The sequence below is a fragment of the Megascapheus bottae genome, chromosome X, assembly GCF_031878675.1.
Source record: "Megascapheus bottae isolate mThoBot1 chromosome X, mThoBot2.hap1, whole genome shotgun sequence".
Lineage (NCBI taxonomy): Eukaryota > Metazoa > Chordata > Mammalia > Rodentia > Geomyidae > Megascapheus > Megascapheus bottae.
This window is the reverse complement of record NC_143547.1, coordinates 47,584,887-47,600,910: the sequence shown is the minus strand read 5'-3', so window position 1 is coordinate 47,600,910 and position 16,024 is coordinate 47,584,887. Positions and strand designations below refer to the sequence as shown.

At 40.6% G+C, this 16,024-nt stretch overlaps 1 long non-coding RNA gene across 1 annotated transcript in view; it reads left to right on the top strand.

Moving 5' to 3' along the window:
* The first annotated feature begins 8,538 nt into the window (after nucleotides 1–8,538).
* Nucleotides 8,539–16,024, top strand: part of LOC150041017 (uncharacterized) — an 80,352-nt gene continuing 72,866 nt past the window's right edge. The window contains exons 1-2 of the long non-coding RNA XR_016533896.1: nucleotides 8,539–8,636; nucleotides 9,157–9,313. This is a non-coding gene — a long non-coding RNA (uncharacterized LOC150041017). The remainder of the gene's footprint in view (nucleotides 8,637–9,156; nucleotides 9,314–16,024) is intronic.

Below are 16,024 nucleotides of genomic sequence, written 5' to 3'. Positions count from 1 at the left end.
GTGTCTAGCAACTACAAAACCCTGAGTCCAAACTCTTATACTGTCTAAAAGAGTACTAGCCAAGGGACTTAGAATTTGGCCTACTAGTAGAGTGCTTGCTTAGCATGCATGAAGACCCAGGTTTAATTCCTTGGTATCACATACATAGAAAAAGCCAGAACCGGTGCTATGGCTCAAGTGGTAGAGCTCTAGCCTTGAAAAAGCCCAAGGACAGTGCTCAGGCCCCTAAGTTCAAGCCTCATAACTGGCCAAAAAAAAAAGAGTACTAGCCAAACAGCATTTATCTGGAAACATAAGGCTCTGAGTTCAAAACTCCATAGCACCAAACAAACAAAAAAAAACTCCACTAACCCAATAAATTACTAAAGCAAGGACCTAATTAGCTTAAAAATAGAAGGAGCTTGGTGCTAAAGGCTCATTCCTATAATTCTAGTTACTCGGGAGGCTGAGATCTTAGGATCACAATTCAAAGCCAGCTTAGGCAGGAAAGTCTGTGAGACTCATGTCCACTTAACCAACAAAAAGCTAGACATGGTGCTATGGCACAAGTTATACAGTACTAGTCTTGAGCACAAAAGCTGATGGATCAAGTCCAGGCATTGATGACTTACACCTGTTAATCCTATGTACTCAGGAGGTTGAAATCTGGAAGCCAGCTCAGAAAAGTCCATGAGCAGGGCTGGGAGTTTGGCCTAGTGGCAGAGTGCTTGCCTTGCATGCACGAAGACCCAGGTTCAATTCCTCGGTACAACATACTTAGAAAAAAACTGGAAATGGTGCTATGGCTCAAGTGAAAGAGATCTAGCCTTGAGAAAGCCCAAGGACAGGGCTCAGGTTCTGAGTTCAAGCCCCAGGACTGGCAAAAAAAAAAGTACATAAGGCACTATCTCTCAAAGGACTAGCAAAAAGCAAGGCTGAAGTCATGACCTAAATGATAGTTAAGCAAACAAGAAAACCTCAGTAAATAATAGTGGAAGAGAGCCCAAATGTAGGGAATCTTGAGTATTCAACAGAGGAAACATGGAGGGTAGATAAGGAGGTTAAAAGGAAAGCAAATTTTCTCAAAGAAATATAACAGGCACCTAAAAGGGCAACAAGGACAGTAAGAACCCAAAAGTTGGCTGGCACCTACATTTGTTAGACACTATAATCAAATTTGCAGGAACTCACCACTAATTTGATTTGCAGAAGAAAATGCCTTCTTACTCGGTTCTTTATTTGTGGCACTGAAGGTCTTGAGTATATTTGGTAAACAATATCTATGTCAGAATGGAAATTTTGGAATACAGGCCCTGAAAGTCTACAGACTTATAGCCACCTGACAGTCTGTTCATGTTGGCTCTGTCCCCAGATTCGCATAATATTAATAGTTGACCCTTTCGACTACTTTCCATGTGCTAGGCCCTGGTAAGACTTGTTCAGTCATGGAAGAAACTCTCTAGGATTTTATTATGATAATGTCCTGTTTTGGTTCTGCACACTTTTTTTTCCCTTGGCAGTTTTACAGTTTTAATTCAGGGCCTCATTCTTGCTAGGTAGGCACTTATCACTTGAGCCATACTACCTCTAGCCCACAATACCTGTTTTGAAATGCAGAAAGTTAGGGACATTCATGCAGAATTCATGCAGAAAGTAAGTGATTGAACAAATACTCAAAATGTAGGCATGGGAATGAAGGAGTGGCTCAAGTGGTAGAGCAGTAGCTATGAATAGAAAAGCTGAGATGGAGCTCCAGGCCCTGAGTGCCAGCATAAAAGAAAAAAAAAACTACGGATAGGAAACAGATAAAGTTGGGTGCCAGTGTCTCACGCCTATAATCTTAGGCAAGATCTGAGGATTGCAGTTCAAAGCCAGCCCGGGAACTAAAGTCTATGGGACTCTTATCTCCAATTAACCACCAAAAAACTAGAAGTGACATTGTGGCTCAAATGGTAGACGCTAGCCTTGAGCTGAAGCACTCAGGGACAATGCCCAGGCCCAGAGTTCAAGCCCCATAACCAACCAAAATAAGAGAGACAGAAAAAAAAACTTAGATCAGCTCCCTTCATGGTTCAGGCTTGTGAAGTTTTTGCCATGCTACCTCACTAAGAGACCAAAGACCCTTGAAAGTAAGTAGGCCAATTCCTACTAGCATTTTCTGCCTCGATTACTTTCCTGTAATCATTTCTCCTTTCAGTGTTACCTGCTGCTGCTGCTGCTGCTGCTGCTGCTGCTGTTACCACACACACACACACACACACACACACACACACACACACACACACGTACACACTTTGCCTCTGATTAAGTTCTCCCACAGTCATTTTGTCAGAAATCTCTTCTTAGTATTCTTCCACCCACCGTGAAGATCTCTTACAATTCCCATTTCAAGATGACTTTTGATGAGCTTTCTTCCTGGTGTATCCAAATTGGGAACTCTGTGGCTATATATTTCAGAGTCAGAAAGGGAGTGAGGTCTATATACTTGCTGGAATAAAGTGAGCAGCTTTTCCTTCTGAGTCAGTGCACAGGTGTGTAGTGAATCTTTTAACCCTAGGCACATATTAGGATCCAGAATGAAGGAGTGTGTTCATTGTGAGTAGAGAAGACTACAAACCCTGTGATCCAATCTACCTTCTTACCAATGCTTGTACATAAGACTTATGAGAACACAGCCAGGCCTATCATTTACAGATTATCTATGTCAACTTTTATGCTACAACAGAATTCAATAGTTGCAATAGAGACCTGCAATAGAGACCATCTGGCCCACAGAACTTGGGATATCTGCTACCTAGTTTTTGTTTTTGTTTTTCTGTTTTCTGTCCGTCATAGGGCTTAAATTCAGAGCTTGGGTTCTGTCCCTGAGCTTTTTTCTGCTCTGAGCCACAGTGCTACTTCTGGTTTTCTAGTGATTAATTGGAAATAAGAGTCTCACAGATAAAAAAAAAATTAACCAACACTTGATGTGTAATATGGATGCTTACAAAGACATTTAAAAGCACTTAAAGGATGAATCTCGATAGATATACCAGAGAGACATTATTTTTTAAAAAAAGAAAATAGGACTTAGTCTAACTAAATAAGTAGGATCATCTTTTAGAAATGTAAATAGAGGTAGTTCTCTGGGATTTGGCTAATGAGTATGTAGGGGTGTGTGTGTGTGTGTGTGTGTGTGTGTGTGCGTGTGTGTTGGGAAGAAAGGGTCTCCATTTTGAGCAACTGGAAGGCCAGAGAGAGAAACACCATGTAAAATAAGTGGGGAAGGAAAAAATATTCTCCTTGCTTCTTAATACATGTTTGAAAAGACCAGTGAATTCCTTACTATAAAAAGATGTTTTTTTCTCTAGGGCTGGGCTCTCAGGGCCTGTATTTGTTATACAATATTGCCCCTGGTGCCTCCACGGCAGCATTACATCCTTATACACAGACCACAGCATTTCCTAATGCAGCCTGAACTAGCATAGACTAATCACAAAGATCACCTTTGCTCAGTTTTCCTGTCCTCTCCCCTCCCCCTCCCCCTCCCCTCCCCTCTCCCTCCCCTCCCCCTCCCCCTCCCCTCTCCTCCCCCTCCCCTCTCCCTCCCCTCCCCTCTCCCCTCCCCTCTCCCCTCCCCTCCCCTCCCCTCTCCCCTCCTCTCCTCTCCTCCCAGTCTCCAATTCTTTTGGCTTAGAACAATTAAACGATGACTAGTTGTAATTTAATTACTAGTTCTTGTAGATTAAATATGCTCATCCATAAATATGATGCCCATATTTGTCTCTGCTTGAAAATTTCCTAAAGAGGTCACAATTCTAGGCCATAGTTATGACTAACAAATGAGATTATCCTCCCTTTTTCCTTGTCTTTGTTTCCTTCTCTTTTCTCCCTCTTTGCTGCATCCAAGTTCTCTCAATGTGGAAACCCTGTCATTTCTGGACCACTTGCTTTTTATTACTCTATTTTATGGCAGAAAAAATATAACACAGGGGGCCAGGAGTTTGGCCTAGTGGTAGAGTGCTTGCCTAGCATGCACAAAGACCCGGGTTCAATTCCTCGGTACTACATCCATAGAAAAAAGGCAGAAGTGGTGCTGAGGCTCAAGTGGTAGAGCTCTAGCCTTGAGAAAATCCAAGGACAGAGTTCAGGCTCTGAGCTCAACCCCAGGACTGCCCCCACTCAAAAAAATATATATAACACAGTATCTCTCCTTTTGAAAATATGTAAGTGTGCTGTACTATTGCCTACTATGCTGCAACTGTTACATATTCATTAGTGTAATCTAGAACCACCATGGAGACTAGAAAAAAATAGAGAAGAATAGTTTATTAAAGGTTTCTGTTGTAACTTGTCAGGATTAACTGTCTAATTCTGGTTTGTTTTGTTTTGATTTCTTTTGTAAAAATACTTAAGCTGCTTGACCACCTGCGTGTGGTATTTTCCTGGGGAACAGGACCACCTGTGTGTGGCGCTCTCCTTTGAAAGCTCAGCCCCACGGAAAGTCAGCGCTGCTCTCTATCAGCCTGGAGGTGGAGAGTAGCCGCTGTGCTGTTACTAAACTCATTCCTAGCTCCGTTCACTGAGTGCTGTGACTCTATTGCTGTGAGTTAAGGGACGCCCAAAATGGCTGAGATATTACAGTTTCTTCTAAACAAGGATTTTTTTTAATTAAGTTTTTGAATGGCTTGGGAGAACATTGCTTAATATAGCTGACCTAGAGTTCTCTCATCTTTAAGTAAAGGAGTGGAGCTAGATGAGCTTGGGGATACCTGAAATGTACCTGAGATTTTGTTTTCCCCAATCCTGGGGCTTTGAACTCAGGGTCTGGACGCTGTCCCTGAGCTGCACTCTTCCACTTGAGCCACAGCCATCACTTCTGACTTTTTCTGTTTATGTGGTACTGAGGAATCAAACCCAGGATTTCTTATATGCTAGGCAAGCACTCTACTGCTAAGTCACATTCCCAGCCCCTGAGATTCTTTTAAATCTATGAATATATCTTTTGTGGTATCTGGTGTTGATATGGGAGAAGACATAGATATCCTCTATTAGTTTACAATAATGGAGGAGGTGGGTGAGAGAGGAAGCGAGACAGATTCATGCAGACAAACAGAAGGAGAAAAAAGAGAAAAAGAGAAAGAAAGAACTGGGAAGTCGTGAATATTCAATGATTCAATGAGAGAGGAGGCATCCGTGGAGGTCTTTAGGTAAGGGTGAAAATTAAACATGATTGATTAGGTCAGGGGCTTGAACCTGAATCTTGAGTCATTAGGGAAACAAGCTTTGGAGTTGGGTTTGCTAGGTTTAGTTCAAAGCTCCCCCATCTAGGAGCTATTATATCTTGGGAATGTCATTTCCTGGAGCCTTGGGTTCATCATATCTAAAACAGAGATAAAACAGTAGCTGGTCATGATTAAATGAGTCAACTTTGTAAGGGTCTCAGAACAGTGTGTGGTAATTAAAGATGTGCCAGTATAGACAAATGCTAGGGGAAGCGGTAGAATTGTTTTTTCCTTATTTAAAATGAATTCTGGAGTCAGTGGCTCATGCCTGTAATCCTTGCTACTCAGGAGGCTGACAGCTGAGGATCACCATTTGAAGCCAGCCCAGGCAGGAAAGGCTATCAGACTCTAATCTCCAATAAACTACTCAAAAAAAAAGGCAGAAGGGAAGCTGTGGTTCAAGTGGTAGAGCTCTAGCCTCGAGCACAAAAAAAGCACAGGGACAGCTCCCAGGCCCTGTGTGCAAGCCTCAGGATGGACAAAAGAAAAAAATTCTGAATTATTTTGACTGCTTTGGGGCAAGTGAAAAAGAAGACTAGGAGGTAAAGTGGTAGAAAAGCTTGACCGATCTACAGTGATGAACTCTTTCACATCTACAGCTAGCATTTTCCCATTATTTTAGGTAGGCAAATGTTTATACAGATTGCATAAGTTTTCGGGTTTCAATTCAAGTTGTCAGTTAAAATACAATTGAATTAATTTGTGTAACATACTAACACACTTTTTTTTTGTCAGTTGTGGGGCTTGACCTCAGTGCTGAGGTCACTGTCCCTGAGCCTGTTCAATGCTAGCACTCTACCACTTGAGCCACAGCACCACTTGTGGGTTTTGAGTGGTTAACTGGAGATAAGAGCCTCGTGGGAACTTTTCCTGCCTGGGTTGGCTTCAAACAGCAATACTCAGATCTCAGCCTCTTGAGTAGCTAAGACTCTTTATTAATTGCACAAGAGGGTTTTGTGATGTTTCCACAGATATGTATAATGTACTTGCATCAAATTCACCCCTTCAATTATACTTTAACATCTCTCCATTTTCCTCCCTTTTTGAACAATGTTTGGCGGACTTATCATCATACATATATATATATATAATATATTTTGACCATATGTTCTTCATTCTTTCCCACCCTTCTGCTGGTTCCCACCAGACAGTTCCTCTTTACATGCATCATCATCATCATCATCATCATCATCATCATCATCATAATCACCATCATCACAATCATATTTGGCCTAGATTCCACATGAGTGAAAATGTGAGATTTGTCCTTTACAGCTTGGCTTCTCTTGCTCAACATGGTCTATAGTTGCATCCATTTTCTTGCAAATTACATAATTTTATGTTTCTTTATGGCTGAAAAACATCCTATTGTATGTATGTACCACATTTCCTTTGTCCATTCATCAGTTGTTGGGCATCTAAGCCTAGTCTGTAGCTTGGCTATTACCAATAGTGCTGTAACAAACGTGAATGTGCAGGTGCCTCTACTGTAAGCTGACTTATACCAGAGTTGTATAGCAGAGCCATAGGTAGTTCTATTTTTAGTGTTTTGAGGAACTTCCATACTTATTTCCATAGTGACTATACTAATTTATATTCTTACCAACAGTTTATTCAAAAGTTCCTTTTCCCTTAACCCTCTGCAGTATTTCTTGTTTGTTTTCTTAATGATAACTATTCTAATGGGGTGAGAAGGAATCTCTGTGCTGTTTCGATTTGCATTTCCTTATAGGAATATATATTGAACATTTCTGCATTAATATATTGCCTGTTTTGTGTTTCTTTTGAAAACTGTCTTTTCAATTGATTTTCCCAGACATTAATTGGATTATTTAGGGGTTTTTTTCAGTGTTAAATTACTTGAGCTCTTTGTCTATCCTTGGTTCTGTGAACAGTTGGGTAAAATTTTCTCCCATTCTGATAGTCAACTCTTCATTCTGGGAATTGTCTCAATCTACTGATACATTTTAATTTGATGAAATCCCATTATTTGATTTGTCAATTATTATCTTAATTATCTGAGCAATTGGAATCATCTTCAGAAAATCATTTCCTATCACCAAATATTTTCTTACACGTTTTCCTGTAGTAGTTTGACAGTTTCAGATCTTACATTAATATTTTTGATCCATTTTGAGTTGATTTTTATAGAGTTAATGATGGAGATTTAGTTTTAGTTTTTTCATATGAGTATCCGGTTTAACCAATGTTAATTTTTTAAGAGGCTGACTTTTCTACATCTGGTTTTGGTTCCTTTGTTAAAAATCAGATGACTTCAACAGTGTAGATTTAATTGTGGGTCCTCTATTCTATTCCAGTGGTCTCTATATTTAGTTTGTGCCAGTAATTTGCTATTTTTATCTCCTATGTGACTCTGTTGTATGATTTTTCTTTGGCAGGTCATGGGGCTTGAACTCTGGGCCTAGGCACTGTCCCTGAGCTCTTCAGGCTAGGTCGGGGACAACGACCAGGCCCTGAGTCCAAGCCCCACGACCAACAGAAGGGAAAAAAAGAGTGTGAAGAAGGGAGACCTCATTTTTCCCCCTGACTTTCGAAAAAATGGTATCCAGTTTCTCCATTTAGCACAATATTGGCTATAAGCTTGGCATATATAACCTTTATCATGTTGGAGTATGTCCCTTCTATTCCTAGTTAGGACAGTAACTCATGTGGTGGCATAGCTCAATGGCAGAGTGGCTCCCCAACATTTGTTACACTCTGAGCCTGAGCCCCAATATGGAGAGATACACTTAAAATAATGCAGATTGTAAAGTTTATTTCCAACATAGTGTCTTGTGACACTATGCATTAGTTCACACTTTGTCACACCATTTGTGATTCCCCAAATCAGATAATTGTATATACTGTACTCATTACCTTACTTATGTAACTGTAACCCCTTATGTCACCTCTACAACAAAATCAAATTAAAATTTTAAAATGCTGTAGGTTCCAATGCCAGCTTCTGAACTGCCACATTCTGGTTTCTATCCCCACTTGACCTGTGGCAACTTCTGTATAGTAGCCCAAGTCCTTACCAGCTCACAGGCAGGGTCCCCACATCAGTGACGTCAGTGATGTCAGTGATTTAGTGCTAGGCTCTGGGATATGCCCTGTGATCCAATAGCTTAGGTTCATACCAAGATTTCCAAGATACACGTATCGATCTTGGCACTGTCTAGTGGTAGAGCTGTGCGCACATCAGGGCCTTCTCTTTTGATTCATGGGAGTTCCTACAACAAATTTCACAGTTCTTCTTTTTCTTTTTTTGTCAGTTGTAGGACTTGAACTCTGGGCCTGGGTGCTGTCCCTGAGCTAGCTCTTCAGCTCAAGGCTACTGCTCTACCCCTTGAGCAACAATGCCACTTTGGATTTTCTGCTGGTTAATTGGAGGTAAGAGTCTCACAGACTTTAGTTCCGGGGCTGGTTTTGAACCACGATCCTCAGATCTCAGCCTCCTTAGTAGCTAGGATTACGGGCATGAGCCACCATGCCTGACATTTCACAGTTCTTGAATGCCATTTGCTTGAAAGGTTCCTGCAACAGAGATGAACTAATCTGACCCAGGGATTGAGCCGCAATGTTACACAAATGTTCATGCCATTCAGCTCTTGCTATGTCCTTTCTGGCTTCAGCTCTGCTGACAATTCTCTATCCCAGGTAATTCAATACCAAGCAGAGCCCACTGGCATGTTTGTGGTAACACTGTGTGAACAAATCTACTGTCCTACCAATCCTGCTTTACTTTGCTCTCCTGGAGGTAGTTTGGAATTTGAATAGCTGTTCAATTTGAGGTGTGTGTGTGTGTGTGTGTGTGTGTGTGTGTGTGTGTGTGTTTGTGTGTGTGCGCGCGCGCCAGATGGGGAGATTGCTGAAAGATAATACTTACCACCATCTTTTCTGCTCCCTCTAGGTAAACTTGCCTATAGAGTTTCTGTAGGCAATATTAAACATAGGAACTAAGCTTCAAAGAGTCCGCTGTTGCTGGAATGCATGCTGTTGAGATGGGCTAGACAACAAGAAGAATCAGACTTTGGTGGTGGTTCTCTGTTTAATCAAGGAAGTTTTAGGTAAGTATTAAAAGAAAATCTTAACCAATAATATTTTCTCATAAGCCCAGAATATTGCCCGGTTCATGGTACACATTAAATTTATTTTCACTAAATACATTTCCTAAATGAATGAATGAAATTTAGGCCAGTGGATTGAAATGCTGTTCATTTTTTCTATTAACTACACAGGTGAATGCTGATGAATTAAGGGTACGGAGAGACTGCTAATGTGTGGGTCATTTTGTATGCTGCTTCAGGAGTCTAAGACATGATCAGGGATGATAGCAGGAATAGGAACCCTATAAATAAAAGGAGATATAGAGGCCTGGGAGTTTGGCCTAGTGGTAGAGTGCTTGCCTAGCATGCACAAAGACCTGGGTTCGATTCCTTGGTACCCTATACATAGTAAAAAGCTGGAATTGGTGCTGAGGCTCAAGTGGTAGAGCTCTAGCCTTAGGAAAGTCCAAGAACAGTGCTCAGGCCCTGAGCTCAAGCCTAGGACTGGCAAAAAAAGGAGATATAGATTAACGAACTTCTAGAGACCAAAAGTATATCATTCTATCATCAAGCCTCGGTGACTCATGGAAAGAATATATGATAGAGCTGCAGAGACTGGGCTAAGGGAAAGAGGGTTAGGGTACTTAGAAATGATAAAGGCCAATTAAAAACTCCTTGAGAACTATTCCAGAAACTTCCCCCAGGGATTCTTGCTATAGTGTCCATGTAGTTAGACTGTTCACAGTAAGGAGGGAGAAAGCCAATGACCATGTGAATGAAGGAGCTCTATAATGTACAGCATCAGAGGTGGAGATTCCTTAGAAGAGTCTGTTTGCATTAGATGCCATGGAATATTTCCAACAAAGATAATTTTACTAGGTGTTTTACTCTACAACTGGATTATTCCTCAAATTTCCTTTTTCAAGCTTGAATAGTTTTAATACAAAGATTTCAAATATCTATGAATCCTACACAATTAAAGAACTTCCCAGGACTGACTGCTAAACCAGAGTCTGGATAAATTTCTTCTTTTTTGTGTTTTTTTTTTTGCCAGTCTTTGGGCTTGAACTCAGGGCCTGAGCCCTGTCCTTGTACTTTCTCAAGGCTAGAGCTCTACCACTTGAGCCACAGCACCACTACTGGCTTTTTTTCTATGTATGTAGTACAGATGAATCAAAACCTGGTCTTTGTGCATGCTAGGCAAGCACTCTACCACTAAACCAAACTCCCAGTCCCAGCCCATTTTTTTTTTGCCAGTCCCGGGCTTGCTTTCAGGGCCTGAGCACTGTCCTTGGACTTTCTCAAGGCTAGAGCTCTACCACTTGAGCCTCAGCACCACTTCCGGCTTTTTTCTATGTATGTGGTGCCGAGGAATTGAACCCGGGTCTTCGTGCATGCTAGGCAAGCACTTTAACCACTAGGCCAAACTCCCGGCCCCCATTTTTTTTTTAAACAATGTCATTCCTTCCCTCACTTTCTCCCACTTTTTCCCTCCTGACCTACCCCCATAAGTTGGGTTTTTTGGTAATTATTAGAGGGGCTACAGTTATATTTGCCAGATATAAGGTGCATTACTTCTCACATATTGATACCCCTTCTCATGTTTTTGTCCCCATTTCCCCTCCCCCACCCCTTCCCCTCATCTTGTTTGCCCCCTTCCCCCCCACAAGTTGTATATTTCATTTTCAACATGGTGTCTAGTAAGTATCACTGCTGCATTTGTTCACCCATTGTCTCACCATTTCTATGCTCCCCCTTACCCTCCCACAAACAGACAAAAGTAAAGAAAACAAAAGAGCAACAAAGGAGAAACAAAAATAAAAATCACAATAACAAGAAGCTTCATGTTTCCATTGCTTGGAATTTTTTTGATAAACATAATTTTATACAATCATATACACATATAGCTATTGAGCCCTTGTGAGCCTCCTTTGGTCTCACTGTCTGAATGTCTAGTACCCTGTATAATTTATCGTGTCCCCATGTATTTTTTTGTATTTTACCATCCAGTGTGTTAAATTGTATATTTCTAGGCACATCCTAATTATTACAAATGAAGGAAACCATGCAACCTATGTTTCTTTGAGTCTGACTTACTTGCCTTAGTATAATTTTTCCAAGTCTTTCTATTTCATTACGAATGGGGCAATATCATTCTTTCTGATGGAAGCACAATTGATCCATTCATCCACTGAGGTGTATCTTGGTTATTCCATATCCTGGCTATGGTAAACAATGCTGCAAGGAACATGATTGTGCTGGAGGCTTTAGTGTGGCCTGGTTTGTGGTCATTTGGATAAATGCCCAGGAGGGGAATTGCTGGGTCATAGGGAAGCTCTATGTTTATTCTTTTTTATTTTTTAACCAGTCCCGGGCTATCGAGGAATCGAACCCGGGTCTTTGTGCATGCTAGGCAAGCACTCTACCACTAGGCCAAATTCCCAGCCTTCTATGTTTATTTTTGAGGAACCTCCATACTACTTTCCAGAGTGATTGAACAAATTTGCATTTCCACCAAAAGTGTAGTAGCACTTATTATTGTATGTGATCAGATTCACACAGGCATGGAGCCTTTGTGGTCCTCTCCTAAGAATATACTCCCTTGGTCTCACTGTGTATAAATACAATGTTCTTCTGATTCATTTTTTTCTGATACCTGTTTATCATAACTAAGAAAACAATTCTATAAAATATTCAGTATGTGTGTTTTCTTAATTGCAAACATGCTGAGAGCCAGAAAATTGTACTGCAATTTGTGATCCTAAGAGATCCCCTTTTCCCATCCTTTATGCTACCAACCTAATTGATAAAGTCTTTAAGGTCTGCCTATTGCAGTGTTGTAAGAAGAGACAATATGTGTTATTATTCTCTTTTCTGTCTGTCCTAGCCTATATACATTAATCAAGGGTATGTGGCTACTAATTCTCCAAACGTTTCTAGGAAAATAAGTGAAAACAAGTTGTGAAGCTTGTAAACTCAAAACATTTCTGCCTGGCTGGCTTCTTTAGCAAATTTTCTATATTCTCTAATAAGATTTGGATTATGGCTTATTTAGCTATATTACCCACACATTGACCAATAGGCAACTGTACATTTTCCTTTGTAGAAGCAAAATAAATTAAATCAAGACAGTTGGGGCACTGGTGGTCTGCCCAGGCAGGAAAGCCTGCAAGACTCATCTCAAATTAACTACCTGAGAACCAGAAGTGGAGCTGTGGCTCAAAGTGTTAGAAAGTTAGCTTTGAGCAAAAAACCTCAGGGAGAGTGCCCAGGGTTTACGTGCAAGGTTCATGACCAACAATAAATAAACAAAGCTGCTTGATAAAATAAATCAGTATCATGGTACTCCAATTCTACTAATCACACTCTTATGATGTGTGTGACCCAAGGAGACTCTATAGACATCCCTTTTCAGCCTTTCTCATGTGCCCTATTATGGAAAGTCCAGCTAACTTATCATGCTCATCTTGTCATTTTTCTGATCACTTCTCTACTCATTCCACAAATAACTGTTTTTGAACCTTTCTGCCTTCTTCAGCTCTTAACCTGAAAGCACAACATATACCAACATGAATTCTTTTTTTAATTAAAATTTATTAACACCGATTTTTATATCATATTTCAAATGCCATGCTTAACAAACAAATATTCAAGAAGGGAATCTCTATATACAATCACTGGCACATAGATTTTAGAACATAATTAAAATTAAGCTAGATTTTGTATGTCATGGATACATACCAATCTATATAACATTATACCTATAGAGTATATATCCCATTATAGATTTTTATGTCTATGTAGTTATATTTCTATCTCCAAGACAGTGTCAATAATCTTGAGTACCCGAATATTGAGTCATTGCTCTTGTAATGTTTAGATCTAATATCCACATATTAAGGAGACCATGCGCCTTTGTTCCTTTGGTCTTGACTTATCTCACTCAACATGATTTGCTCTAATGTCATCCATTTCCCAGAGAATGCCATTATTTTATCTTGTCTGTTGGCTATGTAGAATGCCACTGTATATATGTACCACATTTTTTGTATCCATTCATCTGCAGTAGGGCATCTGGATTATTTCCATTGCCTGGCTATTGTGAATAGTGCAGTGATGAACATAGCTGAGCAGGTGTCCTTATCATATCCTGGGTTATAATGTTCAGGATAGATGCCCAGGAGTGGTATGGCAGGATCGTAGGGAAGGCCTATATTTATTTTTTTGCGAAACCTCCAAACTGCCTTCTAGAGTGGCTGAACTAGTTTACATTCCCACCAGCAGTGCAGTGAGGTTCCTCTTTCTCCACATTCCCACCAGCATTTGTCGTTGTCTGAGTTCAGAATATAGGCCATTCTAATTGGGGTAAGGTGGTATCTTAGGATTGTTTCTATTTGCATTTCCTTTATGACCATGGTTTATGAGCATTTTCTCATATGTTTCTTTGCCATTTTAACCTCTTCTTTTAATAAGTTTCTCTTTAGTTCCCTTGCTCATTTAGTGATTGGTTTGCTGGGTTTGGGGAGATTCGTTTCTTGAGTTCCCTGTAGGTATTGAATATTAAGCATTTGTCTGATGTATTATTGTTAAATGTCTTTTCCCAGTTGGTTGGCTGTCTTTCTACTTTAGTAGCTATGCCTTTGTCTGTGCAGAAGCTTTTCATTTTTAGATAGTCCCATTTGTCGAATCTCTCTCCAATCTGTTGTGACCCTGGGACTCTGTTCCAAGAATTTTTTTTGCCTGTGCCTATGAGTTCCAGTGTCTCTCCTACTCTATCATGTAGCAATTTCAGTGTTTTAGGTCTGATATTGAGGTCTTTGATCCATTTTGAGTTAATGTTTGTGTATGGTGACAATTGAGTCCTATGCTACATGAATGTGTATAGTAAAGAAATTACATAGGTACTGAGAGGAAAAAAAGTCCCAGACAGTGCTTGTGAGAAAAGGTAGGAGAGACAGTCTCATGTATTAGGGACAGCATGCAGACAAAATGTGAAGTCTTGGATCTGGAAAGGGTCTACATCAGGTAAATCTGCCAGGATTTGGCACTGGGAGTTTGGCCTAGTGATAGAGTGATTGCCTTGCATGCACGAAGACCTGGGTTCGATTCCTCGGTACCACATGCATAGAAAAAAAAAAGCTGGAAGTGGTGCTGAGGCTCAAGTGGTAGAGCTCTAGCCTTGAGAAAGTCCAAGGACAGTGCTCAGGCCCTGAGCTCAAGCCCAGGACTGGCAAAAAAAAATCTGCCAGGATTTGGAATAAAGAGTGTACGGAGATACACTATGATCTACATATGTTATATATTTATTAATCTGTTTGTCCAGTCATTTGTTCTCTAGAAGAATCTATCTACAGCCAGGGACTGGTGGCTCATACCTGTAATCCTAGCTACTCAGAAGGCTGAGATCTGAGGATCATGGTTCAAAGCCTGCCTTACACAAAAGTCCATGAAACTCTTATCTCCAGTTAATCACCACAAAACCAGAAGTGGTGCTGTGGTTCAAGTAGTAGAGCGTTAGCCTCCAACTGAAGAGCTCAGGGACAGCGTCCAGGCCCAGAGTTCAAGCTCTACAACTGAAAAAAAAAAAGAGAAGAGTCTATCTACTCCATAGAGGCACTGGGTTAGACATTGAAAACTGGCTAGAGTCTTTGCTGTCAGAGAATGTATGCCCTTATAGAAACTACAGGAAATTAGAAAATACAATGAAACGTGTTCTAGGTTATAAAACTAAGAAAAACAGGAAGATTGCCCTAGGTTTACTGGAAACTCAAAAGAGGGACACCTGATCAGAATTTGTGTTTTACTATTCTGGAAGAAAGTAACATCTAATCTGTTTCTTAAAACAGGAACAGGGGGGCCGGGAGTTTGGCCTAGTGGTAGAGTGCTTGCCTAGCATGCACGAAGACCCGGGTTCGATTCCTTGGTACCACATACTTAGAAAAGGCTGGAAGTGGTGCTGTGACTCAAGTGGTAGAGCTCTAGCCTTGAGAAAGTCCAAGGACAGTGCTCAGGCCCTGAGCTTAAGCCTGGGACTGGCAAAAAAGAAAAAACAGAAACAGGTATTATATAGGCCAGGGAAGGTAAGAAAGTATGTTCTTGGCAGTGTGATTTGGCATATGCAATGGCCAGAGAAATAGAAATTCTGCAAAATTAAAGAAAATATATGAATTTATAAAAGTTTTTTCAAGAGTGGGGGAGATGATAGAGAAGACTTGGGAATTGGGCTTGGAGACTGGTCTAGTGGTAGAGTGCTTGCCTAGCATGCATGAAGCCCTGGGTTTGATTCCTCAACACCACATACATAGAAAAAGCAGGAAGTGGTGCTGTTGTTTTAAGCGGTAGAGCTCTAGCCTTGAGAAAGCCCAAGGACAGTGCTCAGGCCCCGAGTTCAAGCCAGGACTGGCAAAAAAAAGAATCATGTTAGAAGGAAATTTAGTTAATATACAGGTGATTAGCACTGTGTATGATTTGTACTTTGAAAGGCTGGAGTAAGATCTTTCTAGTATGATGAAAGGGGTGACATCAATCAAGTTGCATTGTATTCCCAAATTTTAACCCCTTTGTACAACTACTGAGAGGTAATAAAAATGTAACTTAAAACAGAACTTTCTAGTGTAGAGTATCGTTACAAATTATTAGTTAGATGCCAGAAATGTGTGTGTGCATGTGCATGCATGCATGCGTGTGTGTGTGTGTGTGTGTGTGTGTGTGTGTGTGTGTGTGTGTGGAGAG